Source organism: Plectropomus leopardus, chromosome 11 (genome assembly GCF_008729295.1).
Source record: "Plectropomus leopardus isolate mb chromosome 11, YSFRI_Pleo_2.0, whole genome shotgun sequence".
Classification (NCBI taxonomy): domain Eukaryota; kingdom Metazoa; phylum Chordata; class Actinopteri; order Perciformes; family Serranidae; genus Plectropomus; species Plectropomus leopardus.
The window spans coordinates 14,420,301-14,447,650 of record NC_056473.1 but is presented as its reverse complement, the minus strand read 5'-3'; the positions used below and the strand labels follow the sequence as shown (position 1 = coordinate 14,447,650).

The window sequence follows — 27,350 nt, the reverse complement described above, 5'->3', positions numbered from 1 at the left end:
ACATGTCTTTTCAGGATGCTTACTTTCCCCCCATGTTATAGAAAGATTTTCTCAGGGTTAAAAGATAAACTGTTTGTAAAAGGGATCTGTACCTAGCACGAAAATGATGTTCATCCAGGTTTCAAAGGTTTAAATTATCTAACAGAGTAATAATGCATGAAATGCTCCAATTCAGCTCTTTTTTGTGTTTCGTCTTTTAAATTTCCGGTGTATAGGATTTAGGTGAATAGGGGTATGGTAAATATTGTGATTATGGCTACTTGTTGGTAAATGTAATCTCCTGCATGCATGTTAGATGCACTACAGTCTTATCTACCACCACAACTCTCACTTCTCTGTTTCTACTCCTCTAAACCCATAAGTCCTCCACATGAAACATTTAAATATGTTGTTGGTCTGTGCGCTCTATAACCACACCTAAAAGCCCTTAATGATTGACTAACATAAATCACTTATTGATCTGACACGACATACTTGGTTAAAGGTTACCATATTTAGTTTAGTGTATAACTACTTAAACATAACAGTTGATGTTAATGCTACCTCAGAATGAGTGGTTTATGTTTACATAGGGTCCACAGCAGGTCCTTGTCTATGACGTTTGCCATGATGCGCTGCCATGTTTCTACGGGGAAAAGGCAAGAATTAGATAGAAAAATTACCCCCCCCCCCCAAAAAAGACAAGACATTACAATTGTGATATTGTAGCTGTCTCTGCTTTGTTTAGTTTTTTAGTCAGAATGGTGCATTACGTAAAGCATTACCCTGGCAAAGGATCCGTTGAATCCCTTCTTTTCTGTGTGTACGCTTGCCCTCATCCACTGGGGCCCAATAGTAAACATCAGACCAAAACACCCACTGTTTCCTAGAAAGACGCAGCCTACAAGTCGGAATGGAAAGCCACAAGGCAGATGGGAGGGGACATCAAACAAATTAAAAGGACCTGTGTGTATACAACAAACATATACACACATGAGCAGAGATCCAAGTGGAAAAGACGGGGGCCATCGTATACCCAAGGCAAATGTTTTGGAAGGCATTATTTTTGTATTGACATGCTTAAAAAAAAAAAAAAGAAGGCGGAGGGTTGAAGCTCAATAGGCCGAATGGAGGGAGCGACATTTTCATTTCGTTATCAAGACTAACATTTCCGCTCAAATAGGCTGACTGACTTGTGTGTTTATGTTATTATGGAGGAGGAGAGGAGAGCAGCACACTGTTTTTCCATGGTCGGAGTGTCTTAGTCACACCCAGGATCTCTCTGTCTCTATAACTCTGTCATCAGCCTTGGCACTGACCCCTGAATGCTGCGTGACTTCCATTGGTGCTGATGACGTCTTCTATGATAAATATCTCCCCATGTGGGTCCCCCGCCTTGTACTGCGATCACACATCTCTCTCCTGCAAAGCTTTTACCTACAGCAACACTTGTTTACTCTTATTTTCTTGTTTATTGTGATTTTCTTACTGATTCCTGTGAGAAAACTCATCTTTTCCCTTTATTCGCAGAGAGGTCAGAGGTCAGCAGCAGCTACAGAGCCTCTTTGAAACACCAGGACATCCTCAAGGGCACTTCTGCAGGGCACACATTTGCCTGAACCTGGGATAGACAACCACAGATTCAACCTTCCACCTTTTCCTCGCCTAATTTTTGCAGGTTAGTGGAATATTTGTATTTTGGGGCGTAAACGGAGCATCTGTCATCTCTGTTGTTGATCACACACCCCTCCCAAACATCACTCACACTCTTTGTTAAGTGTTTGGTGCGTGATTCTCGCACCAAAAAATCCAAAAGGTGTAGTGCTAAATGGCTACCAGACGTGAGATGGAACATCCTACAGCGTTGCAAAAGTGTGTCTCAATTGAAGAGGATGAATCATAAGGCCTAATTCAGTCCTAATGGTGAAGTATTTTTGTCACAGTCTCTCTGCTTGCCTCTCGCCCTTCCTCTTATTCACCCTTTTCCTTTCTTTCTATTCTCATACATCACACATAGAAGCACAGCTTCTTTTGGCACGCCTGCAAAAAACACAATGACTAAAGTAGTTTGGGCAACTTTTCAAAGGAGCAAGGCTAAAAATTCATAAACAGGTGGGCAGGTTCCCAATCAGTAGCCAACATCTGTGTATATGATGTGGGTGTTGTGTAGCCATACATGCATCAGTGACAGTGTGTGTCTTGGGAAAAGGTGCAGTTAGCTATTTTCAAAAGCAACATGTCTCTTATTTGTATTAAATTAAAGATGGAAAGTACTGAGGATGATCGTACATTGTCGATATAAAGATAACGGCTCATAATTCTGCAAAACAAAGTTTCTTAATTGAAAAAACTGCCACATGCTTACTGAATTCTGTTTTATGCTCTTTTAACTCTGCAGATAGGTCAAAGGTCAGGATGGGACAGCTTTCCCTAACTAAGTGCTGACAGTGGGTATCAAACATAGATTGTATATTAAGATGGACGACACGTCCCCACTTACCCCCTGCTGTGCAAAAGTGAAGCAAAAATATCCTGGAAACAGCCACTGCCATCTTGCGCTGGTGACATAACATGGAGTTGGACTCTATGCATTAGTTATCTCTGTGTTGGTGGAGTTCCCACCCAAACACGCATCTCACCACTCGTGAAAAGCGCCATTGAATGCCAAGACACGGATTGGCACACACAGCTGTCAATAATTGTGTCAGATTCCCTTTTTTCCCTCATAGCATTAAATGAATAATTAAGGCCAAACTTATCAGAAAAACACTTAAAAAAAACATCAAGGTGATGACAAGTACCTTAGATGACAGAAACTATCTTTAGGAAAAATGTATTTTGTGTGTACTTTGAGTTTTTAGTTTGGTCCATATCGCATTCACTAACATGGAGGGAGCAGGATTTATTGCTTATTCTGCAACCAGCCACCAGGGGGCGATCGAGATTTTTTGGCTTCACTTTTGGGACACTATCATGTCGTCCACCTTTATGTAGCCTGTGGTATCAAACCAGTAATCACATAAGGCAGGGGTAGGCAGATTAAGTTTGGCATATTTGGGCAAAAACCATGCAAGAATTTACTTGGCTGTGTTTTCAGGCTTTAGAAAATCTAGCCTCCCAAAAGAAAACTTTGGCCAGTCACAAGCCATTTTCAAAGAGTGTCTGTCAGTCACTCCTCGTAAACTGTCAAATAGCCATCGCTGATCAAATATGAATGAAGATTCTGTTTTTGCATTGACTATTACTTGCATCAGATGTTTTCAAAAATATGTATTTGTGTACCATTAAGCTGTAAAATGAGAAAGTGTGTGACCCAGCTGCCATGTTGGAAAAAGTTGAACCAACAAGCAGCATTGCCCACTGGTCAGTAACTTTCTTATTTTACAGCTAAACAGGACACTTAAATATGTTTCTGAGAACATTTTAGGTGAGAAATAGGCAATGAATTAACAGAATTTTGATTCACATTTGATCAGCGTTGCCTAGGTTGACCGCAGTTCACAGAGCAAGCCAGAAGTAACCATATTTGGACGAGAGGCTGGAGATGTGGAGGAGTGAGGGGTGGATCTCACTCATAGCCTGTAGTGACGCCTCACAGACAGCCTGTAAATCAAGCAGCCCTCCCCTTAAAAAGGCATAACTTTGGGTTTTAATAGAATGGAAACGTTTGAGATATATAAAAATTCTCCATTCGTGCAGTTGTCATGAACGGGGAGGTAAGCTATAGAGACCAAAACTGTTCTTTGTATCAGGCTGTAAACATGTTTATTTCTGTTTTAAAGACAGGCATTTTAAAATGGGGGTCTATGGAGATTGACTCTGTTTTGGATCCAGTCTCCAGAGGCCTTTCAAGGAACTGCAGTTTGCACTTCATTTTTCAGCCCCGGAGATTACAACCTATTAAAAAATGTTACTGGAATTTTAAATACAGTATCACATGTCAGTAAACTAGAGCTTCCTATACCTTCTTAAAAACATGAATGTACACTCTCACATACACATTTATTTCTTGAATCACAACATCATTTGGGTTTGCTTTGACGAATACTGAAACACTGTGAGCATCTTTTGACCACCTAGACTATTGCTTCTTTGCTTTAATCACCAGTAACGTGGTTTGAAATTTGGAAGTTGTACTTAGATTGGATGGTTTACTACATAGCTTTTAAAAAATCTGTATTCATTTATTTATAATTTCTATTTGTTTAGCTGTTAACCCCAAAAATTGCAAATTGACATTTGCAAAAATAAATAAACAAATACATTTTAAAAAGTGTTTTTCTGATAACCCAAAGGGTTTTTAAACAGTTTGTGTAGTTTAAGAAGAGATGTGAATAACAAAGAATCTTTATGGAGTTTCTTCAGTTGTTTTCCTTTCAAAAATGCACCTAATTTAGGAAAAACATGGTTTTCATTGTATATGTTTTCCATATTAACTCCCTTAGCTTGTGAAAAGACATCTAAATTGTTCTGTAGTGATTCTAGTGAGCATATTGCCACTTTGCTTCATCAGCCCATCACCAATTATCAGTCACGATATATTCCTGTACTGCGGATGACTCAGAGGCCTGTCAAGATAATAGCACTAACACTATTTTATGGAGGCCACTCTTCTGGAGAGTTTTCAAAAGGGGCTTTACAACAACACTGGATAAATTAGTGAAAATGTGGACAATAAATTAAGTGTTTAACATTAAAATCTTGAGGGTCTTAAGCCTGAAGTTACACTTCAGCACCATGGACAGCTCCCAAAGGCAATTCCCAATGCAAAACAGTGAGCTTGTCCTCTGAATCCAAATACAGCTGTCCATTTTCAACCTGTACAGAGTGACACCTGAACAGAATAATTGTCAAATTGGGTTTCACCATTACCTCCCTTCCAGGTGTCATATCCTCTGAGGCTCACCATTTAGATCATTTTAAGGACAGTGCAGCCCCAAATCAAAAACACATATTTTCACTCTTACCTGTAGTGCTATTTACCAATCTAGATAGTTTTGAGTTGCTGAACCTTAAAACAAAGCTTTTTACTCATGTTCTAATAAATTTTGAAAAGAGACAATACATGTTATGAGCGTAAATTGACACACCATCCCCGAACATCCAAAACTGACTGCACTTTGAGCACCACCACTTACATTGAAGAGAAAAAAGACATTTCTAAAGCTGGTATGGCAAACGCTCTGCCACTCTTACCCAAACAATCTAGGCGGATAAATAGCACACTAGGTCAGAGGACAAACAGGCCCTAATGTGTTTCTGATTTAAGAGTTAACTGTCCCTTTAAGCATTTAATAGTGGAACTTGTTCCAGTTATAATATATGTTTTAATCTAGAAAAATAATGAGTTCTGGATTATGATTCGTTTGCTTGTATTTTTAGAGTTAAAGTGTTTTGAAGGGTCATTACAGGTCTGCTATCCTAACTAGAATAGCCGAAGAACCCAGCATCCCAACAACCTGTAGAATTACTCTTTCTGTCAACTTGTCTGTCTGTCTGCGTGCCGTTCTGCCTCCCTTTGCTCTAAGAGCTGCAGGTTAAACGAGGAAAAAAGGTTTTCAACATGGTCAGCTGGAGGCTGGATATTTTTAGACTGGAGAGAGAGAGAGATGGAGAGAGAGATCAATCAATGTTTGATATATTTATGGGGTCGTTTTTCATAGTCTGTGTGTTTATATACTTGCTTTGGCAACAATGACTAATATGCATATGTGAAATTTAATTAGAATTTGGGTTATTTTTGCATCGCTCCCAGTGGGGATCCACATTGAGCGGTGGGTCTTTAGGCTTCAGATATCGACGTGTCTGGTCCAGCTCTCCACCCCAGTCGGCTTGGCAATTGTGGTGCTGCGTTGAAGATGTGAAGGGTTATTTGGGGGGGGTAAAAATCTCAGAATAAAACACGATTTCACGCCCCACTCCCCCCCTTCACCCCCAAACACTCATAAGCCCCACCCCTCTCTCCTTGCCAGCTGAATTAATTTGATACTATTTTTGAAAGTCAGTGTTTCTAAGGGAAACCTAATGACGCAATGACGTCAATGCAGGTCAATAGCACACTGCCGGAGACGAGGACGGGGGGGGGGGGGGGGGTGGGGCAGAGAGAGAGCCAAAGACAGAGATGGAGAGAGAGAGAGGGAAAGAGAGGTGGTTGCACGTCGTCGAGACACTTTTCCAAAGCCCTTCCCTGTGCTGTGACATGAATAATTTTCTCCTTCAGGTTATTTCTTTTTTTTTTTTTAAGTTCTCTTCCCCGGCGGGTTTGCACCGATAATAGCGCGGACTCTCAGTCGCGCTTCTCCTGCCCCATTCATGCTTTCCGTCTCTGTCTGGAAGTCATTCTCTCACACACACACACACACACACACACACAAACACGCGCGCGCGCGCGCACAGACAGCGAGACAGAGAAGGAGAGAGAGTGTCTTATGCAGTGAGGTGAATCGTGCAGCGCGCCTCCTCCCCAATTGCGTAAAGTCCCCCTGATTTGGCGGGCTCTTTCTATCAGCTGGCTCACATTTGTAAATCTGTGTACCCCCCCCTCTCCAACCACCGCCACCTTTCCACTCCCAAACCCTTCATCCCTCCCAACACTACCACCACCACCCATCCAACCCACATTTCTTTTGAGCTGGCTCTCTGACTCCTGAATGGCAACACCAAATATTTTAGTCTCCGACAGAAGTGGGAGACGACGCACATCGGACTGACCTGCTTTCTCCGTCCTGACGCAGGAGGAGAGACTGTAGGCTGCCCTGCTTTTCACCCTCTCTGTGTCTCCTCTCTCTGTCTCAGCCTGCACAAAGCCCTTCTTTTTTTTTATTTTTTTTTTAAATAAGAGTTTAAAAAGAGACAAAAATCTAAATCAAAAGAAGGTAAGTGCTTCCTTTTGTAGATGGCGCGACCCAGAATGTTCTGTACTAGTCAGGGAAGTTTGCAGTCAGACCATGCGTAGATATTTTGGGACTTGGAGTCTCGGTGATTAGCGGTTGAACTGAGGGCAGTAGCACTCTCACGAGCAGGAATGTAGTGGCGGGGAACGCCATCCAAAGTCAGGTTTCTGGTCCGAATCCATCTTTTTGACACAATGATCTACATTATGCGCGGATATCGGTCTTTTGAGGGAGCACGCGTGGTACATGTGAGCGCTTTTGTGATTATTCTGTGGATTCTTGCCTCATAGAGAAATCTCACTGAAGCTATTAATAACCATTTTTCATATTTGCTGGCCACGAGACATCCAAGTCGACTTCACTGAGGGTCATTGCATGGCATGCTCGTGTTGTCTAGCGTCACTCTCCGGATTAGATGAGGATCAAATGCTTTATTTAAGACGGTCTTTTGGTTTTGTGTGTGTATTTTGACAACGGAGGGAATTTTGCAGACACTCAAAGAAAGCGGGCTGCGGTAATGTGTAGGAGTATTCACGTGTGGGGGATCCTCTGCTTTAGGCTGCCTGCTCTGCTGAGATGCCTAGTAACAACTAAGAGGGAGACGGAGAGAATGAAAGTTTGGGGAAATTTAATTTTCTGTATGTTTTAAATATCTGTGATATAGTCCACTCTTGTGGGAACACTTGTTTCTTCCATGTCGTGCTGTTAAAGCAAATGTGAGTCTTTTGAGCGAAACAGAGCGTGACAGCCCCTCAGTCATGTATATTTGTTATAGACAAAGCTCAGCTTAGACGTAAGGCGTCTTTAGTTCTCCACTTTTAAACAACTTTCCGCAGCGGACTTGCGTCAGTCCACACGTGTTGCCATCAGCCACCTTAGACTTTGTTCTTTTTCACGCGATGTAACTGCATCTGCAAATCCTGCATGTCCTCCAACTTTGCACAAGCTTTGGCTGAAGCAGCAGCTTTAATTTCAACTGTCTATGAGGCGTGTTTTATAAATTGCACGTTGCATGTTGTGTGTAGCAGGAGGGAAGTTATGGAAGTTAAACACGACAGGCTGAGCTGTTCAGCACCATGGACAGCACCTCGGTGCGGTGCATATGACAGCTGGGTCCACATGTCAAAGGAGTTAAAGTTGATTTGTGGCAATGAAAAGTTGTGTATAACGTTAATAATCACCTAAATCAATTGAACTTTTTTAAATTATTTTTTCTTAAAGTGGCAATACGTGTGTTTTCCTCTGGAGTTGAAGTAGTTTGACACCAATATATAATATAAAAAACGTATGTCTCGAAGACTTAAAATGGGCAGTTTGTTTAGGTAAATGTCCGTTTCTGGCTTTAAATTATTGCGCCAGCGTCTGTTTTAAAGCCATCAGAAACAGCTCCTGTAATTGATTAGTTGTGACAACGAGAGCTGCGTCGTGTTGCGTCTATTTCCGTCGTAAGATGCATTCAGACAAAAGCTTCAACAAAGAAGTAAAAAAGAACTTGCAGGAGTAAAGAGTGCATACTTTTGGGGGGGGGGGGGGGTCTGTAGAATAGGGAGGATTTCTGGCCGAGTTTGTCGACACCACGCGGCGATCTTGGCGCACTGCACTGAGAAACCTCGGCTGCAACTCCCATTGATACTGCTCCCTCTTTGATTGAATGATTGTGGACTACAGGGAATTGCGTGTGTAAATGTGTGTCTGTGAATGCAGGGTGGCTCGCGGTGGTGGTTTTGTGTGAGGGGATGTTGGGCATATTGTCTCATCTTTTCATATTTCGGCCTGGTTTTGTAAAAAAAAAAAAAAAAAAAAAAAAAAAGAGAGAGAGAGAGAGCCAGACAGTAACAGATGACATTCACAGCATAAAACCTGAACGTTTTATTTATTATTCTGTGATTTCTTGTGCTTTTTTTCCTCGTGTAGTAGACATGCTAAACCCGCTGTGTGTCTGTCTCTATACATGCACTCGCCAGCAGTCACGGACATACAGTTGGCCTACAGGCAGGGATAAAAATAGCACAAACCGATGCGACGGGCGCAGCCCTTTTCCCTTCTCAGAGACGACTTTTCTAGGTAGCTGCCACTCAGTAGATACTCACCACCTCCTTCTCTATACCCCCAATACTATCCACCTCAGCCCACCCCATCCCAAAAGTCTCGTGAATCTCCACGCGGCACGAGTGCAGATGAACGGCGTGGGGTGCGGGGAGAGGGTCTTACAGTAAAGGTGTTATAGATATGGGGGGGGGGGGGGGGCATACTGTGCAGGGTTTGTTGTGTGCCTTTGCATGGACAAGTGTGCACTTCCCGTGGGTCTATTCCGTGGGTGAGCGGGGTCTGGTGCGTGGGCACGACCAGTGTATATAGGAGATGGAGGAGGCAGCGGCTCGGCTCGCTGTGTTTTCCTCTCCTCCGGGTTAGAGATGCAGTGTTTTGCCCGCCAAATGCACTGGATGCTGGGATAAAAATTCTCCAAGACCAAAACAGCACCAACGCTTGGTGGGGGGATATATAGAGACAAGAGAAGGAGGGGAGGGAGAGAGAAGGAGGAGGAGAAGGAGGAGGAGGAGGAGGGGGGGACTTGGATGGAAACCCAGATGCTCCAGCATTAGAGGAGGGTTTTTTTCCAGGAGACAACCTTCTCCAAAGCTGCAGTTTCCACGAGTCCACACCACATTACCCACCTGTAATATTTTCCTATTTTGTCACTAATTTTTTCCATGGCACATTTGCGCGGAGCTGATCACAGAGCGGCAGTGTCTTTAATCAGGCTCTACGGGCTGTAAAGTGAGAGAATCTAAACGTGACGTCAATGCCTAGTAACTGACGCATCCCTTCAACAAAAAAAAAAGGCTTTTTATTTATTTTTTTTCTCCTTCTCGTCAGCAAAGCTTAATTACTAAATTTTACAGTGCTCCGTCGACTAAAAGAAAAAAGAAAATCCCGCAGGGAGCGTCGGGTAATCCGCCTTCATCAGTATTTGGACCTATTTTGCGTTCATGAGTTTCAGCTGCTGAAGTGACACTGGGAAGAGAAGCTTCTGAAGAGGGCGACAAGACATCAAATATTGTCGATGATATTGCCAGCGACGACGAGTTCCAGATTTTAGTTGAAAGGGGTGAAAGTAGTGTATTTTAAGGATGGGAATGAGGTGGTGGTGCTGTTGGAGGCACATTGGCTTCTTAAAAAAAATCACTGCAATGATGCAACGGAGGGGAATCGGGGCTCTTGTGCAGAGTTGGAGAGGCAAAATTAATTTACATTACATGCACTTCACGTAACGTTCCTAAGCGATGCCTTTTGTGAGTGTTTTTTTTCCCTTCCTCGTACTGTGACCTAAAAATAGCATCATAGTTTTGATCGTGCGCCAGAAATAGACAGACGGGTATCACTTGTATAAAAAGGGAGGCGATCCTGAGCAAACTTGGACGTGCCACTGTAAGCCTACATAATAACAAATGGGGGACTTAATCTGTTGCATTTCTTCCACACTCTTGTTGCGGCTTTTCACTAAAAATGTCAATCTTTCTCTGTTTGTCTTTCCTCCAGTTTAGAGCAAGGACGTGCCTGCACCACGGTGAGTGAGACACATGCAATGTTTAATTCCGTGTACTTTTGTGTATTTGGTAATGCATGTTCCTGTGTTGTTCCCCCTCCTCTCTCACATTTTTTGCCTCCTACTCTGTCTCATGCACGCAAAACAACTCCCGGTCGTAGGCATGGATTTTATTGGCATGCTTTACGAGCCATGTTTGACTGTAGAGCCGAAGCATAGAGCAACCCTTTCTGCAGAGTAGGAATCACCCCTTTTGGTAAATAAGCAAGTGCAAAAACTCCCTTTGTCTGTTGGCGCTGTTGAGTCTCTATCACATATTTATTTTTTCCCTCCCCATCTCCCCTGCTTAACCGCGAAAGCGAGGGGAACCCTTCTCTGATGAGCGCTTAAGGACGCCTTTCCCTCCGTATTCTTGTTTTTAAAGAGGAATCATACTGACAGAGAGGAGAAGCGGAGCAGCGGAGGAGCAGGAGGAGGAGAGGAGGGAGTGAAGTGAAGGAGCTGTTGCTGCAGCAGAGACCAGGCGCACCGCATGGGGAAACCCGGGAGCTGTCCAGCAGCAATGGTGCTGAAACTACACCAAGTGGCGGTAGTGGGCTGTTGCTGGTGGTGTTGCCTGTGTGTTTGTATGCATGTCTGAGTGTAGGGGGGCGGCTGGTGTTGTTCCTGGCAGCCAAAAGCTTTATTTACTCCTGTTTTGGAAAACCAACCGCATCTATTCTGGGCGAATCCTCTTTCCTGAAGCGACGTTGGAGGAAAAACACCCCGCCTCCTTTTAAATCGCTAACCGAGGGAAGACATTTGGCTCGAAAATCTGTTATAACCGAGCTTTTCCCGCCTGTGTAGTTTGAACGGACTCATCGGATGCCATAGGCAGGCAGACAGAGAGAGAGGGAGAGAGAGAGTGAGAGAGGGACAGCAGCCGGACCGACTTGGATCAGCTCTTCTTCTGCTCACGTCGTCATTTCCTCCAGTGCCTCATCAACTCATCAGATTTCTTCACCAATCCAGGCTTTCTTGAAATGAAGCAACTTTTGCCGATGTATGAAAATCTAAAGAAGACGTGCAGCCAGAGTCAAGTTTGCAGACCGCGTGCAAAATGTTTGAGAAAGTAGCCAAAACAGCGCCCGGCTTAAAGGCTGTGGTTCTCATCACAATAACTTTGCGACGAGGAGGGCGCGCAATAGTCGAGGGGAGCGTCGCTGTTATCGCGTCTATAGCTACTCCAAAAAGAGTTTAAAGGGCTTTCAATTAAGGTGTCATATTAGCGACCCGATCCGGCAAGATGATGATTAGGCTACGGGCGTCTGCACACTTCTGCAGCCCGACTGGGACACAAGAGCCGCGATCACCCCCCCTCCACCCCCTCCCCCCGCCAATCCCAGTCCGTGCACGACTTTGCCCAATTTTCCCAGTATTTTGAATGCAGGCTAGGCTACCGTGCCACAGACAGGGGGAGGACAAATACCCACATCGACCACCTGTCTTTGTCATTCAAAATCCCGATTGTACTTCACCTGCGATGCATTCCTCCACCTCCCCAAAAAACACACAAAAAACAACTCTCCGTCGGTCAAAACGCGCAAATACGGACTCAAGGGGCCAGATCATGCTCAATAATTCAATATCGAGCGTGTAATTTCGGTGGAAACAACACGGATTCCCGAGTCGTGACTGCTAAAGTGAGTAATGTGCGCGTTGGCTGCGTCAGGATAGGCAGTCGCTGTGCAGTGCAGACGGTGGGGGAGAATCGTGACTGACTGGGTTGCAAATGAAAAGACCACCCAATAAAAAATACCCACACGGGGGGAAGGGGGTGGGGGCATGGCGGGAGGGGTCTAGGGTGGGCTTTAGACTCTGGGTATGCACTTCATTCAAAATCCCCCCCCCCCCACCAACTTCAATCCCAAATATCTCCCCAAAGCTTGTTTTTAGTGTGAGCCCTGCTGCTTGCTGGCAGCCAACTTGAATGCAGACGAGTTTCATCAGTGATAGTGGGGCGGTGTGGATGGAGAGAGAGAGAGAGAGAGAGAGAGAGAGAGGAGGGAGGGAGCAGAGGAGGGGGGGGTGTATGTTTGGTTCGGCATCAAACCTGGTACAAACAGGGGGGATCCGGATCCAGATCGTGACCCGGCCTCCACTTAGGTACAGTAACTTGCATGGATGGGAAGTTGAGTTGGGGGGGGGGGGGGTAATTATTACTTCTGAAAGAGAAAGAGACAAAACAATGAAACTGTTGCAAGAAAAAAAAAAGAGGTAAGTTTTTCGATTTGATTATTACTTTACTGAATTTGACTAAAAATTAATAAAGACTGTGTGTGAGAACGAGTGCTTTTACGGTCGTGATGAACTCTTTTAACTCTTGATGTGTTGCTCAGCAATTTGTTGTTGGTTTGTTAAGTTGCCGTATAAACTGTTGCAGCAAAATGTAGCGGTGATATTATTGTCATTCTGTTTGGTTTCAGCCTACAAAAACACACACACACAAAAAAAACGCCGTTAATGACTAAACCATCGTGGCTCCGGACTGAATTTGCAGTTCAGAGACCCCCCCCCCCCCCCCCCCCCCCCCCCCCCCCTCTTGGTACCCTCCGGTGAACTCCATAGGTGACCATGAGTCTCCTCAGATGCTTCTTGCTAATGTTGTGATGCGATGCTGAGGGCTGTGCAAGGCTCCCCACACTTTTGTCGACATGCAACTGTTATTTTTATTTTGTTTGGGATTTGAGCATATTCCCATCATGTGATGTCGGTTTTAGGTGGCTGTAAAATGAGGTAAGGGGCGTCATTTGTGGACAGATTTAAATAGCTCGTCCATGCTATCTTGTTTATTATTATAATTGTTATAATTCATCCTTATTTATGAGTATATAAGCCATTTAGAGCGACGGTCAGTTTCGCAGCCTCGCTAGACGCCCTGCAAACGTAAAAAAAAAAGAAAAAAAAATAGAAGTAAATGAAAATGCATATTAACAAATAGCCGCATCAAATGCTCATATCCCTGCATCAATGCATATAAGTATGCACTTTCTCTGGTATAGATCACAATTTGGTTAGCCCTGTCTTTTTTTCCTTTTTTTCAAAAAGGGGGGTCCCTATATGAGCGAGACACCGATTGGTTGATGACGAGGTTTGGTTTCTCCAATAAGATCCCTCCCTGCTCTCTATTTATTGCCAGCAGTTTACAGCCTTGCTCTCTCCTCACCCAGAGCTCTGGAGCGGCTGCAGAGAGCCAGCGCTTCACTAATACGGAGACACAACCAAGGACCAGGGAATATAATACAGAGAGAGAGAGAGAGAGAGAGAGCACTGACAACAAAACGCATCGATGCACAGCTCCCAGTGATCACACGGGCTTTGCACATACGAGCGTTTGGATAAAAAAAAGAAAGGAAAAAATATGAGGGAGAGAGGAATGGGGAGAGGAGAAAGGAATGGATGAGGGAGGAGAGGGGAGATAGAGGAGAATTCAAACTGGAGAAGGAGTGGGGAATCAAAGCGAAAGGACCTTGGACAGCTCTCAGTTGCAGCAGCAGCAGCCTTGGTATCCGGAGACCCCCCTTTTTTCTCTCTTTCTCTTTTCTCTATTTCTCTCCATCCATCCATCCTATCCCCATTCGCGCGCGTGCGCGCGCGCGTGTGTTTGTGTGGTGTGTATGTTTGTGTGTGTGTGTGTGTGTGTGTGTGTGTGTGTGTGTTGGAGGGACACACTCGCCTCGGGTTGCCGATGGCTGGAGATACAATCAAGCCGGGATGGGAGATAAATTCACGGAAGCGAAAAGAGAGCAGGCTCCCCGGGTGTCACGGAGTCTCCGCCGGACGGCAGCAGCAGCAGATAATGTCCTTCACGAATCTTTTTGCGGTCTGGGCTTGCTGTTCATAACTATTAATCTGGGAAGCCCTTACCCCAAAAAGCATTTGCGGAGGGCGCATTCGCCGCGCCGAGACATCGACATCCGAAGACGGCTCCTCTCGTGGAATTTTAAATATCTTTATTTTTTTAAGGGCTTGTTTCCTTTTTTCTGGTCCGGTTTTCTTTTTGCTTCATTGTTGTCCTTATTTGCTCTTGTTATTTTCGTCATTGCCATGGCAGTGGCGTTTTTGTCATGCTTTCTTTTCAGCCCTTTATACGTGTGTCATTTTTTTCCCTCCCTCCTAGTCAACAGTTTTCTTCTTTGTTAGAAATTGTGGCGAAGCTCTGCAGCCACGTCGCACTCAAGTTTTGCTCCAACTCTTGCGTGCATCAGGGTCCAGAAAAAATATGGTATTCTAGTCAACAAACATCTCGTCGGACCCAAAACTTTGAGCCATGCAAGATTAAGTCATTTCAACCCCACCTCCACCCCCGTCCCACACTGAATAAGTGACAGTTGCCCCCAGCAGAGCAGAGTGTAAACACGGGGAGACCCTTGTAATGATCAAGTTGCACGTGGGCAAAACAGTGGTGTGTGTGTGTGTGTGTGTGTGTGTGTGTGTGTCTGTCTGTCTGTCTTTGGGAGGGTGGGGTGCCACTTTCCTGGGACGTCACTGAACCCCCAACCCTTCCCAAAAAATAATGTGGGACACACACACACACACACACACACACACACACACACACACACACACCCCTATAAGCAAATATGCAAGGGATTCCCCAACAAGTCCATTCTAACATAGGGAGATGCCCAGATTTGCAGATGGAGAGGAGTAACGAACATCTGCAATCGCTGCCTCATACACTAACCGTGTAACGTATCTATCTCTGTGAGCGTGTGTGTATCCTCCGTGCGAACATCCACGCAGCCTTTCCTTTAACACACACACACACACACACACACACACACACACACACACACACACACACACACACACACACACACACACAGAGTGTGGAAACGCACACGTGTCTCCCTTCCAGTTTTGTGAAAAGGAGTTAATCCACCTCAAGCATCGCCCACCACTGTTCCCTGTCAACGTTACCCACAAATAGCACACAGTGAACCGGACACGACCACGTCCTCTCAGCCTGACCCACCAGATCCAAAACAAAAACAACCCGAAATTTTTTGCAAGCTTTTAACGACTCGATTTAACAAGTTCTGCAGCACATCAAAAATCTGGCTTCCTATCCTGCTGCATGTGAATGAGGAGTTATTGTGCACCCAAAGTGATCACACCGGTGAAAATAAAAGCCAGAGATGAGCATTCCCCCTTTGAAAAGATAGAGTAAAAAGAACAAAACGAGATGCAATTCAATTCAGCCCCGAGGAAAAAATGAACATGCAACTTTGTTCTCAGTTTGGTCTGGGGTGTCCCATCACAGTTGAAGGCAGTATCGGTGTGAATCCTCATGATTCATGCTAAAATATGTTTGCAAGATATGTTCAAAAAGCAGCCAAGTTTAGTCTGAAGACCGAGGAGGTGTATGGCAACCCTAAATGGCGTGCAGTATTAAATATTAGCCCCTTTTTAAGGTTGTAGGCCTAAAGCTTGTCCAGACAAAGTACTGTCAGGGTGGGAAAAAGAGAGCAGAAAGTGACGTATTGAGATCAAAATTTGACAGTGACGTAGAGTAACTAGAAAAAGAAACCTAGATGTCCAAAAAGTTTACCACGTGTAACGAGAAACATGAAAACACCCTGTTAAAACATCCCGGCACGTGTCTGTAATTTCAGAGAGTGACATGCAATCTAACCCGTGAGGAAGACACTGTGATGATGAGGCTAGTGCATGCTGCGAAACTATGACACAGTTGCATCCGTTTCTCTCCGGCCAACCGAGAAACACCTTGTAGGTCTTACCTCACACGTTATTATGGGACAAGACACGTGCTATTAATAAACTTAAAAAAAGACAAAATAAACCCCAAACCCCTGCAAACAACAAAAAACCAAAAAAACAGATGATGTTATTTCTTATAAAGGGAAACAGCGTGACCTCTGACCTGTGAATCTGCCTTTCGTCTTTCTCTCTTTCTTGTTGGAGCGTATGACAAAAGCCACGGTTTTGTGCAGGGTGCGCGAAGCTGGTTCTCTGTTCTCTGATTTGGGGTGTGACTGAAAGTAAACTCACCCGTGCACCTCTTAAGGGTGACGTAATTGGTGCGTTTTACTGTGTGGATTTGTGCCAATCTCGTGCGTAAAGTTTTCTGAATGTTTGTGGACGCTCTTTGCGCTCTGATATCCAGCGGCTGCAGGTCATAAAATTTCCCTACCTCTCTCCACATCCTCGTGTACATCACAACTCTGCCCTGCCCGTGCAGGCCTGCACGCACGACCCGCAGGTCAACTTCACAGAAATCTCACCATGCGCGTCTTTGTCTGTCTGTTTTGCAGGAGAGAACAATGACAACAAGTTGGAGATGAGGTGACTTGCGTGCCCGGGTGGACCCTGCCTCCGCCGTGGGAGCCTCCAGCTGTGCGCAACAGGAAAAAAAGGGGGACCCACGCTTTGGATGTTTTTATCGAGGAGCGCGTGGAGAGGAATAGAGAGAGAGACACCGACCGTCCGACCTTCCTCCTCCTCCTTGTCCTCCCCCTGTTCCACAACCGAGAAAGGTAATTGCACGGCCTGAGATGTGTTAGAGGATGAGGATGACGTCAAACCCAAATCACCCTTTAAATTGCATTTTGCGTGTGAGGGTCGTTATGACTGCTCGGTGCTTGAGCGCAGGAGTTGTGTCTGCGCAGGAGCTTCTGCTGCTGGATTTCCGTCTCTTCTCTTTCCTTCTCTTATTTCAGCTCATTGCAGGCCTATAAATTGCATATGCTAACAATTGTTGTGTCGCCTATAAGTCGAATAAGGTCTGATTTGTAGAGAAATTTGTTCTTGTGATGGTTTGAGAGTGTGTGTCGTCACACACGTCTAAAAATGATGCGTAAAAGTAGCAGCCTGTATATTTTATACCCGAGTAATAACAGCGTTGTACTTTTCTTGTAATATATCTATAGCAGGGTGTGTGTCAGTGGTTTAATAGTTTTCCTGGTATTTCGTAGGTCTTGTCATGTCAATATAACATCTCTAATCAGGATTTTGGCTTTCTTGTGATTTATGAGATGACCTCGGCGACATCTTGCATGTTTTCTTATCTGAAATCGTGCTTTGCTGTTGCCCTGTATCTTGAACAAAACTTTTTCTCGGATCACACAATAAATATGTTGTTGTATATTTCGGTAACGTGGCAGAAACTCGGACATACGGCTACAGCTTGCCATTCAACACGATATAGTGATTATCAAGTCAAAAATCTGGTTTAAATTGGGTGGTAGTTGTTTTTTATTGGGTCACCGTTCCCACTGCAGCTGTTTGTGTATTTAATATCAGTATTGGATGTAAAACTGTGTGATGCCTAAAGTTATCCAGTGATTATAAATATTTATGGATGCTATTTGAGCAGGTGTGAGCGTGCATAGGCTTTCACTGACTGTAACCTCCACTGTGTCTACTTTCTTTGTTTTTTGGCACCAGCAGCTGTAAAGTAAAAAATACCTGCTATGTCACCTCCCAGTGTGAGTCATCATTTAGTCGACAGTTCAGGCAACACCTCGACGTCACCTTAGATATACTTGCCCTTGTAATAACGTTGTAGTTACCAGCACGAGCGGAGGAGAGACGCGTCGTGACGTGGTGCAGCAGCTCATGCCAAAATGTCTATATTTTGGAAAACAAGAATTCCCTCCCAAAAGGTTTTTTATCATTACAGTAATTAATAGTTTTCCACTGTATATCAAAGAGTGAGATTGAATATACATTTATAGCAAACTTGATCATGTTGATCTATACACGTTATGTTGGCTGGAGGGGTCAATGAGCTCGCACTGACCTGCTATCATAGAAGACAGTTGGAGAAATTTAGTGGCAGCTATTTTGCATCCCTTTTACATTTCTATGGTGCATTCAGGTGCTCCTTGTAAGCCCGTGCTTCTAAAATAGGAAGTGGTAATCAGGGTAGGTTTGACTGCTCTTGCAACAAAAGCAACAAAATCGATGCTATAGATGTTTCAGCATATGTGTATGAGTGTGATAAAACATCTTATATCCTACAAAACTAGATTTTTGCACTAGTAGTATTTTCAAAGTAAGGTAGGAAAGTTGGAAAGCATTGCTTTTTGTAACGTGCTACAGTTTTGCATTTTTAATAGTTTTCTGTTAGTAATGAATTGCATGGCAGCAGATTTTGGTCATTTATTTGTGTTCCGTGAATGATAATGACTGAAGTTAGAAGAGGGTAATGTTAAGTAGCCTTAGATTTATGTAAAGGGACAGTTTACCCAAATAACCAAAAATGTATATTTTCATGTACCTCAATGTGTTGTAGCCTAGTGGTGGTGGTGGTGGGGGTAATCGATACAGTGTAGAATTGCAAGATTTTTGTGTGGCAATATAGTATCGATACACTGACCCCAAGTGTTTTTGTTTTGTTTTTTTTTAAATTAGATAGATTCTTAATATTACAAATAGAAACCTAACTTTTGGTAGTTTACTATCATTTCTTTTTCAGTCTACTAGACAGATTTTGCTGCAATCAAAATAAATGAAGGGAGATTAAATGACTGAAAACTTTATCTTGTAAAATAAAACAGATATTGACAAAGTTTTCCTTTGGGGATGTAATTTACAAGTCCAAAAAGATAAAAAATTGCAATATATCAGAATATAATGTATATTATCACAAAACTCAGTATAATGTAACACATTTAAAATTGCAATAATCTTGTACTGTGACTAAGGTATCATAATAATATTGTATTGTGGCGCAAGTATTATAATAATATCATGTTGTGACTCAAGTATCATGATAATACTGTTTCATGACTCAAGTATCGTGATAATATTGAAACGTGACTCAGTTATTGCGATATATTGTACCATGACATTAGTATTGTGATGAAATTGTATTGTGGGTTCTGTGGTGATTCCCACCCCAACTGTGGCCATGCAGATATTTTATTTGTCCAGATTTTAAGATGTAAATCTCTGCAACAATTGAAAAATGTAGGAAAACAATGGAAATGTAGGAAATTTTGTTAATGGTGCTCATAGCAATGAAAAATTCTATTTCCGGTGTCTTCATTTATCAGGATAATCCACAAAACACACTGTCAGCAGTTGTCTCCGGGACTATATCTTCAGTAGAAAGAAGTTCCACTGAAAACTGTTGACAGTGAGGTCTGTTTATTATCCAGAGTAACATGGATACTGACTCTAGAAAGATATGTCGCTGTTAAAAGAAAATTGACTCAGAGTTCTCATTTTTTGCACCAATCATACGAATAAGGACAATTTCCTTTTGTAAAAGAAAATGTTCTTATAAAAATCCGCTTGTGTGGTTTTTATTATTTCTTAGAACACTAATGTAGTTTGGTCTCCGAGCTATTTGGTGTGTTATGGAAATTATTCGCCACTTTGTGGCATTTGTTTGGTGTGTGTTTTGTATCCTACTATCCAAGCTATTGATGTTATGGTAACACTGTGGGATCATTTAACAGTCGTTAAATCATCACATAATGCTTTAAAAAAATGCACATTGTTTGGCTGATTAACTAGTGCATTTTAAACTTTGCTAATATACTGGTTCCAGGTCAAAATAAAGTAACACTAAACTAGAGGATATACCAGTAATCTAATCTTAAGTATCCATATTGACTCGTGACTGATTATTTACATGCTCTACAGCTCTAAATATACTGTGGTATAATTACTGTAAATTACAGCTTTGATGGGATTTTTTCCCCACCATCATAGATATCATGAAGTCTCTTTTACCTCTAAGTGTAAAGAGAGCACTTCTGTCATAACATCACCCCTCCGTGTATGATAAATCACAGCATGTTCCTAAATACCCACTGAAAATTTTGTTTTCTTGTTTTAAACAAGCTACCGTTGCAAAGCTATATTTGGGGGGTGACGTCATAGTTTAAAATGAGACAAAGGGGCTTTGAAGATGTAGGCTACAAAAAGGCAAACCTAGGTTCTATCAACACGACACACACTATGTGCTGCATAATAACTTATCATCAGAAGTAGACAATATTTATTCAAGTCTGTCGCAGATTGTCACATGCAGAGCTGAATGCATGTGTTTTTAGTTGAGACACATCACAGTCTGTGGTCTCTTTAGGACCACACATGGATGCAGCCAAAATTTGTGAAATTGATCTCTTCCTTAAATGTATCTTGTGGGATAAAGTTAACAGTGCCACCAATAGACAACTTAAATTGTATATATATAAAATTATGATAATTGTGGAACATTATACCTAATCGTAACTCCACTCAAACAATGAGTGCAGTCATTTTTTTCATTACCCCCTTTCACATGGCCCACTCACATGCTCAAAATTTTTAAAAAAATGAAGCACAATGAATGTACATTTGCTCAGTCCACCTCAAACCTGTATGTTGGATGGAAGTTAATGTCACCTTTGAGCATTAATTGTTTGTGTGTGTTTATAGCGAGAGTTTTTTTTGTTTTATTTGCATTTGTTTTTGTGTGTGTGGTGGGACGTAACAATGCCCTCCATTACACTCCACCTTCATTTTGTTCTCAGTGTGTAAGATATTATCATGTAATACATTTTCACTCCCATCTCTTAAAATACGGCTGCTTGGTCAGAAGCCCCACGTGTCTTAATATGATGCTCTAGGTATATCTCCTGTGTCAGTTTTGGAAAGTTAGGGATGGAGTGTCATGCATTGTGTTTATCCCAAAATAAATTCACTTTTCACAGGAAATGTACAGTTTCCACTTGTTAAATGCATAGTCTCTTTTCCAAATTAACTCAGAATACAGGTTAAAAAAACTTCTTTTTTAGATTTAACTCCTTAGATTTTGGTAACAAAAGCATTTATTTAAGTAAATAAAATGTAAAAAAAGTGAGACATAAAAATCCCCCCCACCCCTACAGTAGCTAGATTAGCTAGAGACCATTTTTTTTGTTCCAGGCAGTAAATATTTTTATTTCTGCTGAAAAGTTGTTTTTTTTGTTTTGTTGGTTTTTTTTACATAGTGTTCTGTGGGGATTTACTTGCTTTTGGAGACAACCTCAAGTGGCTGTTGAGGAATTGTTTTTTGGCACCTCTGCGTTTGCTTGATTTTTCAGGCCCTGAGGTTGCTGCATGTTTAAGATTAGTATGTTTGTTGTTATTAATGTAATGTAATGTCACGTGACATATGTCACATATGTCACTAGCACACACATGAGTTGCGTGGTTTGGCAAGTGCCTGCATTTGAACTCAGCACAATGCCTTTCATTGATATCCTGTCTCTCCCTTAATTTCAATTCATCAAGAATATTCTCTATTTTTGAAATCTTCATTCAAAAAAAGTTTTCTAATTAAAATTAGGAAAGATAATGGTTTTAGTTTAATGCAGGAAATGTGATGAGAGGTATGAGACACAGCATGTTTATTTAAATTTAACAAAAAACAGCAACATTGCAGGTGAACTTAAAGCAGGCACCAGTCACATTTACTGTGGGAACAACTTAATAATATAGAGGCTTAATCTTTAGGAGACAGGACTGGAAATTTTATATATATATTTGTACTCTATTGGCCATGTTGCTATGATATTACAATGTATTTTTCTTATACAATTGTAATGTGCAGGTTTTGGACATAATAAAAGAAACACCTGTGCAGTGAATTGAATTCTAATTTAACACCACTGCAACAAATGATACTACCTTTGTTAAGTAAAAAATGCTTATTCTTGTTGTGTCAGAGTTGCTGAATTAGGGTAATTTTTAGGGCAGGTTCAGGGTGGTGTTGTGTTGTATTGCATTAAATTAGGTAACCTATTTGTGGAAATTACATTTGATACAAAAGACTGTAAAGACTGTCCATATTGTGGTAGCTAAATTTGTTACTATGATTAAGATGTCAAATGTCAAAACTATTTGATAAACACTGTTGTTGTTGTTGTTCTGGCACCACAGGCAGACGTTGTAGCCTTTCCACCAATTCGGTATGTTGATATACTATGGTGTCTACTTCTTTCACTTTTTATTTTGACCATGGACTATGGCATGACAACACCTGTGCAACAGAAAGCAAAACATTAGAGTAACAGCATTTTGCCAAAGATATTGTTCATAGAGATTGCATGCGTACAGCATTACTGTTTAAAGGAGCTCTATATGATAGTAGGAACGTTAATAAAGCAGCAACCAGTATTCGCCATGTAAAGATTTAGTGGAAAGTAACACCCTCTCTGCAGGAGTTAATCGGAGCTTCTCCATTTGTTGTTGTGGGAGATGGTTTAGCGATGCATGAGAGTGCATGTGAGTTTTGTATGTGTATCCTACTGGCTAGCTAATTGCCATCTCTCCGCACTGTGCTCATATGGTGGTTCTCGCTGATATTGCAGCCCAGTCACCAGAAGACAATGTTGTTATTGTGCCTTTCTGCAGACCACAGATATGTTACATTTGTATGTTTCATATCATATTAATGTTTCTAAAGTGAGGTAGTCAATGAGCGGACTTTGTCATTAGAGGTGGATGGGATAGTGGATGGCATGAAATTAAGGTGAGACTACTGCAGACCATCGACTGTAAAACTTTTTTTTCATTGAAGTCATTGCTGTGTTTCCAGCACCTGTCAGCTCCCAAACATGTGTTTTTTAGTGATCCTTGACCCTTTAACAATGGCTTTTTAGCCCAGATACATGGGTGTTTTTTAGCATCCCTTGGCTCATTTTCCAGCAACTTTTTGTGCCCCAAATGTGGCGGCTAAAACGCTAGAGAAACTCTCCAGCACAGATAGTGTCACGATAGCGGTAGTTATTTTCCAAGACATCATGGAACTTCCTTCCAAAATGGTACCACGCAATTTAAAAAAAAAAAACTGAAACATTGCTGCTTTTACACCTGGAACTGTGCCCCAAAACTGCATATTTTGAGCCCAAACATGATCTTTTACTAACCATAACCAAGCTTTTTTTTTGTGCCTAAACCTAACCATAGTATTGTTGAAATGTAAAGTTTCACTGTATCGGCTATATAATAACATGCAAACCTTTGGTCAGTTTGTTGTCATTGTTACAGTGAGTTTCAGGAAAATTCTTTCAAAAATATTTGAGGTAGCGTGAGGTATTTGATAAGGATTTGTTGGCACTGTTTTTATGGGGTTGGCTTTGTGTGTTGGGGCTGTAACAGTTGTGAATGCATCACAACTTAACTCACTCCTGATTAGCTCCCTTACCAAGTTTGAATGATAACATGCCACTTAGCAGGTTTGTTTCCTTTGAATTGAATGGGGTGCTGGTGTTGGCACTTAAAACTTGAATTTCTTTTAAGTTTAATTAATTAAATATAGTGTGTAACAAAGTTTATTTAAAGGAAAGAGGAAGAGCATTATTTTTTTTATCCTAAATCCCAGCATGAGCAAAATCAAGCGAAAACTGCCAACTTTGAGAAAGTGTTTTCAGTATTGCTTTAAATATCACTTAAATTGCTTTTTATTCGGTGCTATATTGAGGTTAAGTTTGTGTTTAGTGTTTGATTGAATTTTTAAGCCATTGTTAAAAATGAAGCATTCATATTTAATTAATTTTTAGACCGTAGCTGGAGGAAGCCTCTTTAAGTTGGTGGTTGAAGTTTAAAGTTAAATTTTGGAGGGGGAAACAAAAGATTTTGAGAAGGTGAAGACTTGTCTAAATTTGTAAAAACCGACATAAAAATATTTACATACAAGAGGAAATTGGAATACCTGAAATTAAAAGGATATTAGCTGTGTTGGTTTTTTTTTTAGATAGAATGAGCAACAAGCCCAAATCAAGCTGGTGTTTTCTTTCTAGTTTCTTGTTTGAGATGTGCATGCTGACAAATATAGATTGATCTGTCCAGGAGCACAGGGATAACTGAGTAATAAATGAGTTCTTCATGTAAGTGGTATTTTCCTATTAAATCAGAGAATGAGTACTTTGAAAACTGGAGGAGGACAGGCTCTGGAGTGGAGGGTTTTAGTCACAGAGCTTGACATTTTTTCAGGAGTCTGACATTAACCAAACCTGGGGCAAATTGAGATTATAGTCAGTTGAGGTAACTGACGAGTTTATTTTTTTCTCGAGGGAGTTAAACAAAATCACCTATTTGCTCTCCCAAAATGTAAAAAAAACCCACAAACACAAGTGGCATTACTTTTAAAATCTCTGCAACACTTTGGTAGAGGGGGGATCGAGTTTCTAGATTCAGCCCAGTCACCAGAATAAAATGCTGGCATTGTACATTTCTAAAAAAAAAAAAAAAACCCAAAATATTTTACAGCTGCATGTTTCATATGTATGACGTAGTTCAGATGACAGACCACAGTTCAAGACCAACAAAAGTGAACAGTTGATCAACAGTTTGGGACAAAACCATCACTGGTTGTTTATTAGCAAGGCATGGGTGTCATTTCCAGTGGCAATTGTGCCAAAAAAGTGTGTTTTTTGTTTTATTTTTCGCGAAACCACAACACAAAAACAGTGGCAGTTTTTTAGTGAGACTTTGGTGTCATTACCAGCTGTGTGGTAGCAACCAAACCAGGTATTTCAAGCCCAATGGTGGTCTTTTCATTACCCTTACTAAGTACTTTTTGTTCTTTGTCCTAACCACACATTAAACACAGCACTGTCACAAAAATAAAACTGAAAAGTAAAGAAACATAAAGTTACAACATAACCGTTACATATGAAATGTAGAAATGTAACACAACTGTGGTTTACAGAAATATGCACATTGTATGTTTCTGCAGACCGTGGATGCTTAACATTTATACATTATTTCGTAGCAAATACATTGAAAGTCCACTCGGTTATGGTTAGGAAAAGATTATGTTTTGGCTTGAAACACCCATGTTTGGTGGCACAAAAGCCGCTGTAAAAGCAGGGATGGGGCATTAGAAAACACCAGGGTTCTGTGACTCAGACACCACTGGGAGACACCACAATGTGCCGGTGAACAACACTCAGGCTCTGTGGTGCAGATGCCACTGAAAACATCCAGGCTGAGCGACTCGAACACTGCTGCAAAATGCTATGATGCATCTGTGAAAACACCCAGGAACAGTGACTCAAGTGCTGCTGTAAAACGCTGTGTCAGTAAAAACATCCTAGATTCGGTGCCACAAATGCCGCTCCCAAAGTGTGTGCTGCTTAAAACAACCACGTTTGATTCAACACTCGGGTATAGTGCCACAAACGCCCCTGGGAAACTCTGCAATGCGCGGCATTGGAGACACTGCAAATGGTCACCAAAAGACAACCAGTGTTGTTTGTTGTTTTGAAGAATAGTCTGCAGCTTGACAACCTTTTATCTCCTACATGTCACACCATCCACCATCCCCTCCACCTTCCGATGACAAAGTCAGCCCACATACGTCACAATTAAAATTAAAATATGAAACGTACAAATGTAACATGTCCGTGGTTTGCAGAAATATACAAAACCAACACTTTCTTCTGGTGACTAGGCTGACCCTTTACATCCCCAAAACACTTCTGAAGTTTTCATCTCCATGGCTATATTTAATCGCCAAATCATTATGGTATCCCTAACCAAACTGTTTTAGTTGCTGAACAGTTTTACATGTGCAGACCTCGTATATTAAGCTCACACTGTCACATGACAAACACGTAAGAAGTGATGTATTCAGTGAACGTCTTCACACTTGGTCTTGTCCACTGTTCATAATCCGTTTTAGCTGTTTTTCGGTTTTTATTGAAGGTTGTGAGACTTGTCTGTCTGTTGATGTAAAAGCTCTTATTAACTGGATATCGGCAGTTGATACAATATTGTATTTATTGGTAATAGAGACAAGTTGAACTAAAAATACAGCAATTCTATCAGACAAAAGAATGTGGTGTAATATCTCTTCATTGATGGCACAGCAAATCACCAAATAGCCAAATAATTACCTTTAGCTTAATGGCATATGCTGTCTTGCAGCTGATCTGTTGAATACGACTCATCCTTTAGTAGGAGTAATATAATTTGTATTTTCAATCAATGTTGGACATGAATTAAGTCTGTGTCTAAAAAACAGGGAGAACACAGTGATGTTGTGGAGCGTAAACCCTCCACAATTTGTAAAAGACACAATAAATAACTACATTTTATCCATATTTTGCCTGGTATATGTATGTGTAATGTAAAAATGATGTGATAAATCATGTTAGATAGCATAAAAGGGGGTAAGATTATTTTAATGGGGATCTCTCTGTGGAAAACACAGGAAGGAATGCATTTCTGTGATTTCTGATGTTGAAAAGAAACTTTTATGTATATATTTTGGTTTACTATTAGTCATGTGACTGGATGTTATAGTCCGCCTCCTTCTTGGCTTTCTGTTGTCAGTGTGCGTGTCTCTTGCGGTAAGTCTTTTTGGAGTTTCTGGAAGTCTTGATCTCTTGGTGTTGAGAACCGGTACTCTCCCCGTCAGCATTTGAATGGGGAGGAGAAGGTGTGATTGTGTGTGGTCGTGACTCACAGTGCACAATGCTTTTCGCTCCTCTCCCGAGCCCTTTATTTATTTTTAGCTGAGCAACATTTTATACGCCAGAACTGTAGGCCTGCACACAAGATGACACACACACACACACACACACACACACACACTCTCACATACACTCACGAGCACACGCGTGATGCAGAACATGCTTCCATTTATCTTATTTATTTGATACTGTTTTTGTTTCTGTCAGTCATTGCGGTCAAGCAGACTTTTTTCTGTCATACTCACCAAAGTATACATTTCACTTTGTGTGTGTGTGCAGTCCATCTCCACATTCTTTGCATTATCTGCAGATAACTGAGCCTGAATATGTCAAAACAGATACAGCAGACGTTTCTTATACAGCTTTACTGTTTGATAAAAATTACTCTTATTTTGACTTTTTTTATCTTGTGTACAGACACTGGAGTTTGTTTATATTGCTAATAATTTTTTTTGCTAATAAATGCAC

At 41.7% G+C, this 27,350-nt stretch overlaps 1 long non-coding RNA gene across 1 annotated transcript in view; it reads left to right on the top strand.

Moving 5' to 3' along the window:
- The first annotated feature begins 1,527 nt into the window (after positions 1 to 1,527).
- Positions 1,528 to 27,350, top strand: part of LOC121950683 — a 57,475-nt gene continuing 31,652 nt past the window's right edge. The window contains exons 1-3 of the long non-coding RNA XR_006106336.1: positions 1,528 to 1,657; positions 10,413 to 10,440; positions 16,737 to 16,958. This is a non-coding gene — a long non-coding RNA (uncharacterized LOC121950683). The remainder of the gene's footprint in view (positions 1,658 to 10,412; positions 10,441 to 16,736; positions 16,959 to 27,350) is intronic.